This window comes from Cryptomeria japonica, chromosome 6 (assembly GCF_030272615.1).
Source record: "Cryptomeria japonica chromosome 6, Sugi_1.0, whole genome shotgun sequence".
Classification (NCBI taxonomy): Eukaryota; Viridiplantae; Streptophyta; class Pinopsida; order Cupressales; family Cupressaceae; genus Cryptomeria; species Cryptomeria japonica.
The window spans coordinates 469,683,502-469,699,162 of NC_081410.1; positions in this window are offsets into that span (position 1 = coordinate 469,683,502).

Sequence of the window (15,661 nt, forward strand, 5' to 3'; positions counted from 1 at the left end):
GTAGTGCTATTTAGACAGATCAACAAACTCTTATTATTTTCTAACAATTACAACACAATTGAAATCCCCTAACTAGGTAAGCTCTAACAAGCTTGGTGCTATTCAAATCCTCTAACAAGGTAGTCCATTAGCTTGGATTTTCAAATCCTCTACCGAGGTTACTCCTTATAGGGTATTGCTTCTAACAAGGCATTTGTAGTCAATCCCTTAACCAGGTGATTCCTAATAGGATCAATTCTTAACAAGACTTTTGTAAAGCTTTAACAGGCTTGGATCCTAATAGGGCGAACTTTAGATTAGTTTAGATATTATCTTGTGAGTCTCATCTCTCCATGGTTTTTAACTATTTGGGTTTCCACATCAAAAATACTTGTGTCATGTGGTGAATGTTTTTGTGGTTATGATCTTATGGCTGATTTGATTAACTACTTAACTATTTTTGATAAGGCATGATAACCAGAAGCATTGAGAAATGAACTATTTTGACATATGATAAAAGCATTTAGATGTTTACAAGTTTAATGATTTTACTGTTAAGTTGTTGTAACAGTCAACCAGTTTTGTTATGAGTTTTCATCTTGATAGTGGTATTTAATTTATAGGTTTACTTTGTGTGATTGCGATTGAGATTGGGAAAGTTATTATAAATTTTTCTATTTACTGATTCACCCCTCCCCCTCTTAGTAATCTACTAGATACTTATTCTTTCATCATACCATTAGACATATTCATTTGCCTTATCCTAAGTCCGCAAGATTCTTGGATCTTTTTCTAGCATGTTTTCACTCCTAGAATCTGAGTTAGTTTTTTGGCTTAGAACACCAGAACCACTTGGACCTATTTGGCTTTGGCGGATCTTGCGGATCATTTCCATAGCTTGTGGAGCTCCAGTTTGTTGTTTCCCACGTTCCTTAGCATGTCACCGACCTTCCTTTGGGTGTGCACTTCATTCTTTGGATCTTCTAGAGGGATCTCTTTGGCATGTGGCTGACCTTGTTGTTTTACACATTTCATTCTTGTTCATCAACATTTGTTCCATCTTGGGCTGACCTGGATTATTCTTGATCATATAAATCAATGTAATTTAGCATTAGAATTGGGAAATTAGAATGTAGAAGAATAATCCAAATTTTAGGAGGTTTGGAGTTGGCTCGCATTCTTGCTTGAGCTCGAATATTGCATAACATGCATATTTTGTACTCGGGCCTATGAGCTAAATCTTGTGAACCCACATGATGTTGGTAGTTTGTAACTGATTTTTATGATATAACATAGTTTGTTTCTACATTGACTCCATCACATTGAGTTGTTTCTACTGTGTAACTCTTGTTGCATGGTCTAGACTGATCTCTTTGAGGAATCTCCCGCGGTGATTGCAACAAGTGGTATCAAAGTGAGTTTTTGTTCCATAGATTGCAGTCCTATTAGATTTTGTTGTAGGGTGGAAGATTGAGGACTAGCCTACAACTGCAGAGGACTAGCGTAAAGATGGCCCAAGGAAATGCTTGAGGTGTTGGAGCACATGGAAATGCAAACCCTGTTGTGATGAAAATGTTGAGAAGAATTGTAGTCCAATTGGAAGTTGTTGAAACATTCCAAAGAAGAGGTCAACATGTTGAAGATTTAAGTGATTAAGAAGAAGAAGTGGCTAGAGAACGAGGAGAAAATTCATTGGCGAATGATCGAGATGAAGAAAGGTTTATAAGAACATTATCAAAAGTAAATACCAAACCATATTTTACCCCACTGAATTATGATGGCAAGTTGGATTTAGATGAATTGTTGCATTAGATTACGGAGATGGAAAATTATTTTGATTTTGAAGGCACCATGGAAGATAGGAAGGTAATATTTTCTTGCACTAAGTTGAAAGGTCATGCATCTCTTTGGTGAGAACATTTGTAGGTTGATAGACAAAGAAGAGGTAAAGAGAAGATTAAATCTTGGGAGTGGATGGTTAGCAAGTTGAAATCAAATTTTATGCCTTCCAATTATCAAGTGAACTTGTTTTAGAAGTTGCACAACCTGAAGTAGAAGGAATCAAGTGTGAAGGAGTATACTAAAGCATTCTACATGTTGAATATCAGATCTGGACATATTGATAATGAGATCGAACAAGTTGCTAGGTACTTGAATGGGTTGTAGATGTCTATACAAGATGAACTCAATCTGATCAAGTTGTAGAGTGTTGAAGAAGCTTATCAATATGCCCTGAAGGTAGAGGAGAAATTGAATAAAAGACATGAGCAATAGTAAAGAGGTAGAGGTGGAAGGTTTTTCGGAGGAAGATTCCAAGGAGGAAGGAGCTATTATGGAGTAAGGGGACCCTGCATAGATCAAAATAAAGACAAGGAAGTTAGCAGAGATGGTAGTTCATACCTAAAGGATGAAAAATAAATTAATTGAGAAGAGAACTTGATGGATATCGGCATGAGAATTATGGAAAAGAAGAGAGAAAACAAGATAAAAGAGTGTTTAGAGGAACTTTCTTTAAGTGCAGTGGGGAAGGACATCGTTATTTTGAATGTAAGAAGACCAAGAACAGTAGAAGGGCGACATTGGTAGAAGAAGACCATACCAGATCATCTAATAAACTAGAAGACAGAGAATTTTTGGTGATGAGAAGAGCTTTGTGTCATATTGGAGATAATGAGGAGCCCTTGCAGAGGAGGAATTTGTTCAAGACCTAATGTAAGGTATCCGGTAAGTGTTAAAATTCATTATTGATAGTGGTAGTTCAGATAATCTTGTTTCAGAGGAGATGGTGAATAAGCTAAATTTAGAGAGACTGAAGCACCTTAAGCCTTATAAGATAGTGTGGATTAAGGATGATCATAAGATACTAGTAAGTGAACAATGTTGGTGAAATTGAAAATTGGATCTTATCATGATGAAGTTTTTTGTGATATTATGCCAATGGATATTTATCATATCTTGTTGGGAAGACCTTGGCAGTTTGATAGACAGGCAATACATGATGGAAGGAAGAACATATACATTATTTTTGCAAATGGGATGAAGCAGACCTTGTTTCCCTTGGAGGAGCCTTTGAAGAGTAAATTTTGTACAATTACCCAAATCTGTTTGGTGGATGGGAGGAAATTACTGGATGGGATGAGACATGAGAACGTGTGTTTTGCCTTAGTTCCTAAGAATACTGAAGATCTGAATCATGAAGAAGAACAAATGGAGGAGATAAAGGAGTTGCTCATAGAATATGGAGATGTCATTTTAGACAATATGTCTGATGGATTACCCCTTGTGAGAAGTATCAGTCATTGCATGGACCTGATTCTCAGAGTTAGTTTTCCTAATAAAGTAGTACACCAAATGACACTGATAGAGAATGAGGAGTTGAATAGACAAGTGCATGAATTGTTGAAGAAAGATTTGATCAGAGAAATCTTGAGTCCTTGTGTAGTGCCTGTAGTGTTAGCACCTAAGAAGAATGGAGAATGGAGGATGTGTACTGATTCCAGAGCAATAAACAAGATCCCAGTAAAGTAAAGTGGATACCATCAGATCAAAATCAGAGAAGGAGATGAGTGGAAGACAACATTCAAGACAAATGAAGGACTGTATGAATGGTTGGTGATTCCTTTTGGATTGGTACTTCCATGAGATTGATGAACGAGGTATTGAAGAAATTCTTGGGTAAGTTTGTTATTGTATATTTGGATGACATTTTGATATTCATTAAGAGCAAGGAACAACATATATTGCATCTGAGACAAGTTTTGTAGAGGTTGAGAGAAGAAAAGTTGTTGATAACATTAAGAAGTGCAGTTTCATGATAGAAGAGTTAGTCTGTTTGGGATTTGTGATATCAATGGATGGATTGAAGATGGATCCTAAGAAGGTAAGAGCAATTTTCGAATGACCTACACTAGAAAGCATTGGAGAGGTAATATCATTTCATGGACTGGCTAGTTTTTACTAGAAGTTTATTAGAAATTTTAGTTCAGTTTGTAGCCCTATGACATAAGAAATGAGAGTAGATAAGAAGGATTTTAAGTGGATAAATGGAGCAAATAAGAGCTTTGAATGATTGAAGTAGAAGGTGATAGAACAACCTATGTTGGCTTTATGAAATTTTAGCAAATTATTTCAAGTGAATTGTCATTCAAGTGGGAATGCAATTGGAGCAGTGTTGAGTTAGGAAGGAAGACCGATAGCTTATTTCAGTGAGAAGTTGAATGATGCAAGGAGGAGATATTATGTGTATGATCAAGAGTTCTATCTCATAGTTCAAGCATTGAAGAAATGGAGACATTATTTGTTTCCTAAGGATTTTTTATTGTATATAGACCACCAAGATTTGCAGTATTTGAACAGTCAGAGTAAGTCGAATTAGAGACATATGAGATGGGTGCAGAGCTTGTAGAGTTATACCTTTGTTTTGAAGCATAGGAGTGGAAAGTCAAATAAAGTTTTGGATGCATTGAGTAGAAAGAGAAACTTTCTAATAGAGATTAGAGTGGAGGTATTAGGTTTTGAGGAATTAAAGAACTTGTATGGAGATGACCTGGATTTTGCAAAACCTTGGAAAGCATGTAAGGAACCGATTATGGTAGACATAAGTAAGTGGTTGTATTATTTTATTCAAGATGAGATGTTGTTTAGATGAGTTCATTTGTGTATACCTAAGAGTTCTATGAGGGAGAATCTAATAAAGGAGAAGCATAGTGGAGGATTAGCCAGACACTTTGGTATTGACAAGACAGTGGCATTGATTAGTGAGAATTAATTTTGGCCTCAGATTTTTAAAGATGTCATGAAATTTGTGTAGAGATATAGGATTTTTTAACTTGTGAAAGGTAGTAGTCTGAATGTTGGATTGTATAAGCCTTTGAAAATTCCAGAGAGACCTTGGGAGGACATAAGCATGGATTTCATACTTGGATTGCCTAAGGCACAGAGAGGAAATGATTCTATATTTGTGGTGGTGGATAGATTCTTAAAGATGGCACATTTCATACCTTGTAAGAAGACAATAGATGAAGTACATTTTGTAGACCTATTTTCAAGGAAGTGGTGAGATTACATGGATTACCTAAAAGCATAGTTTCAGATAGAGACACTAAGTTTGTTGGATATTTTTGGAGGACACTTTGGAAGAAAATGAAGATAGATTTGAAGTTTAGTTCTACTTTTCACCCATAGACTGATGGACATACATGGGTAGTGAATTAGAGTTTGTGAAATTTGTTGAGATTCTTAGTTGGAGATAAAACTGGAAGTTGGGACCTGATTCATGCACAAGCAGAGTTTGCCTACAATAATTAGATGAACATGAGTACTGAATGAATACCTTTTGATATTTGTTACCAGAGCACACCCTAGAGGCATATCAAAATTGAGAGACACCAGTAATGAAGATAAAAGGTGTGTAGAAGCATAATAATTTGTAGCACATATGAAGACAATGCATACTTAGGTTAAACAACATTTGGAAGACATGAAAAACAAGTATAAGGATAAAGTAGATGAGAAGAGGAGACATAAGTAATTTGAAGTGGGAAATGAAGTGATGGTATAGCTGAGAAAAGAGAGATTTGTATTTGGAACTTATAATAAGTTGCAGATGAGGAAGTTTGGACCTTGTAAGATCTTGAAGAAATTTAGTTCTGGAAATGCATATGAAGTGGAGTTACCAGATAATTTGGGTATTTCACCTATATTCAACATTGTCAATCTACATCAGTATCATGATATAGAATTCAATGACAACATAGAAAACCTAGAGAAGTAGAAAGCACAAAGGATATCAGATCAAATTGAAGACATTTTGGATAGTAGGATTGGGTGTAGTACCCAGAGAAACCAATATAGAGAGTACCTCATAAAGTGGAAAGGCATACCAGTTGAAGATTCATCATGGATTTTTAAGGAAGAGGTAGACCGTGTTGGTTTTCCTTTTACCCTAGAAAAGTGAGGGAATCACTTTTTCAGCAACCCCAGGTGTTTGATGCAGGAGCATCCCTGGTTCATGGCCATCTTGCATCAACCAAAACACTTTCTTTCAGCTTGTTTCTTGTTTTGGAGTTTAAACTTTTATTTCAATGTTTCTTTCCATTTGCTCACCGAATCTTGCAAAGCTGGATTTTGATTGTGGACATGTGTTGGAATCCAATAAAACTGAGAGGGGGGGTGAATCAGTGTTATACCAAAATGATATAATTTAGCCTTATTAAAACATGCATACACCAACCGATATACTAGTACATACAAAATTGAAAGAAGTAAAGCAACCAATAATCCAATCACATAAATGAGAACCATAACACACAAAATTATACATGGAAAACCTTAAAGAGGAAAAACTATGGTGAGATTTGTGACCCACAATATCAATCCACTGACCATATGAAGAGATATTACAAAATATAAGGGGCCTCCACTTGCAGGAAGGCTTACAGCCTAGAGCACATTGCTCAATCATAAAAGGAGCCTCACTGACTACATATCAGACTACAATCTGGAGAAGTGTTGAACTACAAAAGATAGCATCTTCTATTACTAAATATAGTTTCGGTTAAGCTCTATTTATTCTGGTCAAAAACCCTAAACCCTTTACCGGAATAACCCTTACATAAATATCCTCACATACATGATCTCTTTGATATATTTCGCATCATATTACATACCCATATTCATTACCATTACAATATCAAAATGATCTAATCCAACTTAACTATATACCCTATACAACTTATCATGCCTTATGTTGTCTTACAACGATAATTACAATATCAATATACATGTCGGCTAGATGGCATAAACATGTGAATATAAAAAATAATTGTCGATATTGGATCCAAGAGATATCAATCTCCAATACCGATAACCTTATTCTTAACCATGTTAAACTGCATTGGCAGTAACAAAAGAAATCCCTCTATCATGTCGGTGTTGGTGCCGATGTAGTGTCCATGAAGTGCCTGCTGGTACACAACTGAACCAAAAAATGAAGCCGAAACAAGATACCATGTTTCCATGAATGGAAACATAGTGAAACCAACCAATTGAGTGTCAATTGCCAACAATCTCCCCATTTGGCATTGATGGCAACATTCATGTGAAAAATGGTCAAGGTTTCATCTGCCGGTTTCATCCTACCTACTCCCCCTGAGCTGAATATTCATTAATGCAAAATAATCCATACTCTATGTCTCCCCCTAATTTATACAACTCCCTTTTTTTCTCACATCTATATCAGTCCCCCTTTGACATCAATGCCATAAAATTTCTAAAAAGAATGTCAAAGATCCAAAAATTGTACAATGAATATCCCAAAAATATATTACCGGAGCTTAACAAATTTGAAAATTTCTGGATATATCTTCTCCAATAGCTCAAAAATAGTATCCCAGCCAATTTTGAAAGTGCTGGAAATAGATACAAGTTCATTTAGTATATGAGGAAATGATTCTTTCTCACTTAACTCTGTCGGTGTGGGTTTTCCAACCATATCCATACACTCCTTATGTACACTGAGTGAATCCAACCGAGGACTCACCAAGCCTCTAAAACTTCTAGCTATTCTTATGATTTTGTCTTTTTCTTTCTCAAGAACAGAAATTTGGGCTTCCAAAACCAAAATTTGACCATCAATTGATGTAGTCAATGAAGTAAATCCATCAAAAGAATTAGCTATACCTGCAATTTTCTCCTGAAATTCCTTAAACTTCTTATCCACATTAACTCTAAGTACATATGTATTACAACATACCTTGTATATATTTGTACACTATTTTAAATAATTGTCTATTAGTTTCAACTTTTCATCAATCTTCTTCTTCTAAGATTCAATCACCTAATCAAACGTAGCTCTTTTAGCATGTGTGAACCTCTCAAGTGCTTTCCTATTTGAAATCTATTGTAAGGATTGAAAAATCCTTTGAAATGTGCTCAGTAATTGTCTTAAGCTTGCCGGATGAGATTTCTTCTCTGTCAATCTTGCACTCCAGGACTAGTCTGTGTAAAACGGTGATAGACTGATCAATAATCCCTTTATCCATAGATCCCTTCATTAATTTATGTGTAGCCATCATCATGAGTTTAGTAGGACTCATCTCGGTTATGTTTTTCTTTATGACCTACAAGGTGTCAATTGACAACAATGATAGACCTAGTACTGGTTCCCTACCAGATTCCCCTTTCTTCTCCTCTAATGATTTATCCTTTATAGCTTCCTCACTTACACCAGTGGCTTCGCCACTTGGTGAAGTCATTGTAACTATCGGTTCCTCTGTAGGAACTATAACTTCATCCTCTAGATTTGTATCCAAAGGAATTTTATCCTCAACATTAGTATCTTGTACATTATCAACCTTTTCACTATCTGTATTTGTCGATATCTAAACATTTGTCTGTATATTTGTATCTACCAGGGGCTTAATTTCCACTATCTTAAAGTTTTTCAAAATTGAGGGCGAAGTACCCATAATACCCTTTCCTTTTCCTTCAACCAGGGTATCTATAGTGTGTGCCTTTGATTCTGAAGTAAAGAAACCTCGGTTCTCTCCAAAGAACTTAACCCATGCCTTGTCGGTCTTCTTTATTATCTCATTTAACCTTCCTAGAATTAGACTAGTTATTATATGTTTGTTGTTAAATACTTTTCTATCTACCACCTCAGGTGTCCTATCCCTTTCTTCTGGAGTAATAGAAACACAAACAAATAACAACTCTTGAATTTTTATGTGTTTGTCTTCTTGCATTGCTGATAGTCTCCTAGAATCTAACATATCATACAATTTTGTCGGTATTTGATCTTCACTTTCTATCAAGGCTTTCTTATAAATGTATAAATATAACAATACTGCTTCCTCTACCTCTCTTTGTTCATCATTCTCTAAATGATCATAGTAAAACTGTACATTCTTCAACATGCCATCCTTAGTTATTTCATCTACTAACTTTGCACAAGTTTTTGGTGGAATGATAGTTACATTACCAGATTGAATAGCTATTTCAATGTCATTCTTCTTCTTCCTTCTACTAGTTCCGGATGGATCTGAAGGTGTTACTTTTGGTGATTTCTTCTGTGTTGGTAACTTGAATGTAACTTTCTTGACCAGTTGCTTTTTAGCCTCTACCTTGGTTTCCTTTGTTTTCTCTCTTACAACCCTTTTGAATGGCAGGGGTGTGTCATCCTCCAATGTAAACTTTGTTGTGATAGACTCAATGAACACTTCTGGTTCTTTCCTCTTCCTACCTTTCTCTAGGAAAACATCAATTAATTCTTTAATGTCCTGTGAAACCTTCTCAATAAACTTGCTTGCCTTTCCTTCATTCTTCTCTCTCTTCTTTCGGTTGAACTCTATTTCAACCTCTTGTGTCTTCTATTTAGCAGTACCACACGGCTTCTTAGCCTCATCAATAGGTGTATCAATCAACATCTTTACATAAGCATCAAGGATCTGTGCATCACCTTCATAGCCCATTTCCTCAATCCAAATCTTCCGGGGCTTGACCACTTGCATGAGTGTTTCATCTTTCTTCACCATGAAGCATATGTCAGCTGACTATTTCTCAACAATATTCTTAGGAACCCTTTCCCTTGATTTCATATACTTTTGGAATCTCTTAAAATATCACCATACTTTCATCCCTTTGACTATTGAAAGGAGCAATTGATTGTTTCAATTGTCTCCCTACCGGGATATAAAATGTCCATTATCTCTTCCCAAAACCGAGAGTGTCATTCATGAAAAATAACATTAAGAAGACAATTAAGTTTACATACTGGAAAGTCCCTTTATTTTCACCTTTAATCTTTGTGTAGGAGCACCCTTTCAAGCTCTCCCTCCTTCTTTTTTTGTTGGTATTATGCTTCTTATGAAGCCATTGTATTTAAAATAATGAGCCAAGTGCTCATAGGTTCTAGGTAGGGTCCTAGAGGAGATCTTAGGGGTCATAAGTCAAAATGGTGATGGCTTTGAAAATGGAGGTTGTGTGTGTCTTGGAGGTGTTTAGGGGTCCTTCATGTCATGGTCGTTTCCTTAGATGGGCCCATTGTGCGTCTAGGAGTCATCAAGAGCAACATTGGGAAAGCTGCTCAAAAGTTGCAAAAGTTGCATGACAACTTTTAAAAGTTGTCAAGCAACTTTTCCACCGTGTTGTCAAAATCGTTAGGTTGGCATGGAAAAACCTAAATGTGGCACACTGACCGAGGTATGGGTAGTATAAGATGTTTTAAACCCTAAGTTAAAGGGTTGGATGTCAGAGATTGTATGGTTCAAGCAAACTATACTGACTGTGACTGTTTTTGAGTTACCAGTCTGTTTGAATGAAATTACCGAGAAAACTAATGGATTGATTTGTGATTAAACTTGTGTGGAATGTCTTCTTGGATGTATATATCTTCATTGTGAGTTATTAGATTATCTTTTTGTTTACCGGTAGAGTGTGTTTGTAAATAGTTTGTGAATTGCTATTTTACTGTCCAGTTTTGGACCGGTTTGAGTAAATGAAGTCTTGACTCCATTCCCCATTGTGGAACCACCATGAAACCATGGGGAATGGATGTGGAGACCTTGTACCATATTCCAAAGCAATAAGGGCCCTTGGAAATGCAAGGAGGTCAAGCAAATACCCATTCCTAGGTGAGACTGGACAGTCCCAGGTTAGGAATGGCTGTTGGTGCAGAGGTCTTGGAGAGCAAGGTTGTATAGTGGGAAGTGTATCCTTTGGAGGAAGTGTAGAGGATTGAGTGAAGCATCATTTATGTGAAGGAGGAGCCTCCACCAATCTAAACAAGGTGGCTAGAATACTAAACCTTCATTGTGACCCTGACAGACTCTAAAACCCTCACAAAAACCCTCAAAACCCTTAAAATCCACCAAGGATAGAGTACAAATACTAGGGGGCCTAAAACCTAGAAAATCCTTGAGTCTTTGCTGAATGAATGGTAGTCCTTTTTGGGAGATTGGGTTGTTTGTGCATCGTTTGTGAGAGGGAGCCCTAGAAGACCGGTTAGGAGACCTAATTGGTCCTAATCCTTGTAGCCCTTTTTGAAGGCAAAAACACTAAATTGTGAAATCGGTAAGGGGTTAAAGGCTTGAAACCTCTTGAGGGCTCATGGATGGGTGGGAAAACCTTGGAAAAGACTAGAAACAACCTTGCTAAGACCTTGGAAGGTGTAGAACAAGATTGGCTCTTATTAGCCATAGTAAGGGAACTTGAGTTTGATGAGTAGGTGATACCTTTGGAGCAGCATTGCAACTCATTGGTGGGTGGATTGGGAAAGGTCAGGGGATTCCTCAAGCAAAGGGAAGTCCTAGAGACCCTAGGGTGTGTAGAGAGCACCAGGTGATCCAAGGAAAGATTCCATGAGCATAGACTAGGCTAGTCTATCCCAAACCCCATCCCATCGGATTGGTATCAGAGTAAGTAAAAGACTTATTGGACTATGTATGTCTCTATATACTGGTGAATCAGTAGGGGAGAGTAGAATGGTTACTAATGCAAAGCTAGCTAGAGAGGTGGAAGAACAGAAGGAGAAAAATAGACTCCTTGAAGAACCTGTGAGTGAGATGAGGGATAAACTTCAGGAAGTGGTGGATCAGAGGACACAAGGATCTTGGGATGAAGACACCAAGGGGAAAGGCAAGAAGACTATAGACATAGATGACATTATCCATGAATCGAATCCCTTGTTCAATGAAGAACCTTTTGTGAAAGATATTAAGGCCTTGAACACCAAATCCTTTGAAGGATTGCCACATTTCAGTGGAAGAATGGATATAGACACTATTATGGAATGGATTGAGGGCATGGAAAACCACTTTGAGTGTGAAGGAGTGATAGAGACTCAGAAGGTTAAAGTTGCCAAATCAAGATTAAGGGGAGCAACTTTGACATGGTGGAAGTACCTGCAAGAAGAAAGAGTTAGTATGGGGAAGCCACCTATTGCAAATTGGAAAGCTATGGTGGGTAAGATTAAGGAGAACTACTTACCAGAGGATTATGAAGTTGAAGTCCAACTTCATAAGAAGAGACAAGGATTGAAGCAGAAGGATATTGATGTGGCCTCCTACACAGAGGAGTTTCAAAAGCTATGTCTTAGGTCCAAAGTCCAAGAAGATGAATCCATTAAGGTGGCTAGGTATCTAAGTGGCCTAAAGTGGAACATTCAAGAGGAGATAAGTCTATGGACTCCTACTAATGTCCAGAAGTGTCATCAACTTGCTGCCAAGGTAGAAGAGAGGAACAAAAGGAAAGGAGACTCCCATAATAGGGGTAGACGCAGAGGTAGAGATCAAATAAACCACCGAGGTGGTTACCAAAGCAAGTCAAATGAGCAGAGGAACCAAGGAGAAGCCAAGTTGATTGAACATGGCAGTGAAACCAATCCTAGAGGAGGACATTCTAGAGGAAGAGGTGCACAAGGTGGACCAAATAGGGGTAGAGGTACTGGTAGAGGTAACTCCTATTTTGCAACCATGAAGTGTTATAATTGTGGACAATTGGGACACCCGACATATAGATGCCCTGACAAGCCTACATCATCCAACAGTGGAAAGAGGGTTGCTTATGCACTTGAAGACTCTTCAAGAAGCAAAACACCTGAGGTAGATCATATTGAATCAGAGAGTGGAGAAAATCTAATGTTCAATAAGGACTTGATAAGACAACCAGTCAAGAGTGAACCTAAGCATAGGAGAGCATTATTTAGGGTAAGGTGAAAGATTCTTGGTAAAGTGTGCAAGGTGATAGTTGATTTAGGCTCAATTGATAATATCATATCAGAAGAGGTAGTTAGGAAGCTAAAACTCACAAGGATACCCCACACTACCCCATACAAGGTGACATGGTTGAATCATGAACAGAGTGTGTTGGTCAATGAATAGACTTGGGTAGAGTTTTCCATTGGAGGATACAAGGATAGAATCCTTTGTGAGGTGTTGCCAATGGATGCATGTCACTTATTGTTAGGAAGACCCTGGCAATTTGATAGGAAGGTGATCTATGATGGAGAGGAGAACTCCATTTCCTTTAAGAAGGACAACAAGACCTTCAAGATTCAGTCTTTGATAGAGAATGAAGAAGGAACTTCAAAGACACCTAGTGTCTTAATGGCTACTGGTAAAGAGTTTTTGGACTTGCTACATGAGGAGGAGATAGTGAAGTGTGCCATCTTTGTGAAACCAGAGGAGGAAGAAGAAAAGTTGTAGACAGAAGTACCCAAGGAGGTGAAGCACATTTTGCAAGAGTATAAGGACATAGTAAGTGATGGGACACCTGGAACACTCCCACCTAGAAGGTCTATAAGTCATCAGATAGACTTTGTTCCTGGTGCATCCTTACCTAACAAGGCTGCATATAAGCTCACACTTGATCAAAACAAAGAGGTAGCAAGGCAAGTGCAGGAGTTATTGGAAAAAGGATTGATTAAGAAGAGCATTAGCCCACGTGCAGTCCCAGTAGTGCTAGCAACAAAAAAAGGAGGTAAGTGGATACTTTGCACTGACTCAAGAGAAATTAATAGGATTACCATAAGGTATAGGTTCCCTATTCCTAGAATAGAGGGTCTAATGGATTGTTTAGGAGGGGCTATGTATTTTACCAAGCTAGACCTTAAAAGTGGTTATCACCAGATAAGAATTAAGGAGGGTGATGAGTGGAAGACTACTTTTAAAACCATAGATGAATTGTATGAATGGCTTGTAATGCTATTTGGACGCACCAATGCTCCAAGCACCTTCAAGAGGTTGATGAATTAAGTGTTGAAGGATTTCACAGGCAGATTTGTGGTGGTGTATTTAGATGATGTTCTCATCTATAACATAACCAAAGAGGAACACCTTGAGCATTTGAGGTTAGTCTTAGAGAGGTTGCATGAGGAGAAGCTATCCATCAACCTAGAGAAGTATGACTTCTTGAAGCAAGAGTTGTTTTACTTAGGATTTGTGGTGTCGATGGGAACCTTGAAGATGGATCCAAGTAAAGTGGAGGCAATCTTGAATTGGCCTGCACCTAAAACAGGGACTGAGGTAAGAAGTTTCCATGGATTAGCTCAATTCTATAGGAAGTTTGTGAGGAATTTCAGTGGTATATGTGCACCAGTCCTTGACACCATCAAAAGAGGTCTTAAAACTAAGTTTAAATGGATAGAGTAGGCTGACAAAGAATTTCAATTGTTAAAGCAAGAAATAGCCACAAAACCTATCCATCTCCTACCTACGTTTGATAAGCTATTTACCTTGGAGTGTGATGCAAGTGGAATTGTAGTAGGTGGTGTGTTGAGTCAAGAGGGAAGACTTATGGCATTTTTCAATGAGAAGCTTAATGAAGCAAAGAAGAAGTACTCAGCCTACGACCTAGAGCTATATGCATTAGTGTAGTCTCTAAAGAAGTGGAGACATTATCTATTCCCAAAGGAATTTGTAGTGTTCATAGACAATCAGGCATTGAGTTACATCAACACTCAAGAGAAGCTAAGCAATAGACATCTAAAATTGATGGAGCATCTCCAATCCTTCACCTTCACAATCAAGCATAAGAAGGGGCAACTTAACAAGGTGGCATATGCATTGAGCAAGAAGTTGTTGACTGTTCAAGAGTTACAGTTGTAGAGCATAGGCATAGAGGGTTTCAAAGACCTCTATGAAGGAGATGAAGACTTCTCATCAGCTTACAAGGTTTGTAAAGAGTTTGAGAACCATTTCCATGGGGAGTATGAAGACTACACTCTCCAAAATGGTCTCTTGTTCAAGGGTAACTAGTTGTGTGTACCTAGAGGATCTATGAGGGAAAACCTCATCCAAGAGAAACATAATGGTAGTTTGAGTGGACATTTTGGGATAAATAAGACCCTAGATCTAGTACAGAGGTACTACTATTGGCCAAAGTTGCCAAGAGATGTGAAGAGGTATGTAGAGCGGTGTGCTATATGCCAAAGAGCCAAAGGTGGATCAAGTAATGCCGGTTTGTATCAACCATTGCCAGTCCCTAACAGACCTTGGGAATGTATAAGCATGGACTTTGTAGTAGGACTTCCCAAGACTAAAATAGGTATGGACAACATCTATGTGGTAGTAGATAGATTTTCCAAAATGAGTCATTTCATACCATGTAACACTACACATGATGCTAGCTATGTTGCACATCTCTTCTTCAAAGAGATTGTTAGGATTCATGGACTCCCTTTAAGCATTGTTTCAGACAGGGACAACAAGTTCATGGGTCATTTTTGGCAGACATTATGAGGAGACTAGGAACTAACTTGTCATTTAGCTCAGCTTACCATCCACAAACCGATGGTCAAACTCAAGTCATCAATAGAGCATTAGGCAATTTGTTGAGATGTCTAACTAAGGAGTATGGTAAGATATGGGACCTTATCATTCCTCAAGCAAAGTATGCATATAATGACAGTGTGAATAGAACCACTGGTAGAAGCCCTTTTGGGATTATGTATGACAGACATCCAAGGGGAGTATGTGAGTTGAGAGAACTGAGTAGCTTGGAGATGAAGAGTGGACAAGTAGAGGACTTCACCCAAACCATCAAAGAGGTCCAAGAGAAAGTTAAGAAGGCCATCCTTGAATCCACTCACAAACTGAAAGCCAAAGTGGATGAGAAAAGGAGAGAAGTTCAGTTCAAGGTGGGTGACTTTGTAATGGTCCATTTGAGCAAAGCAAGGATGCAAAGT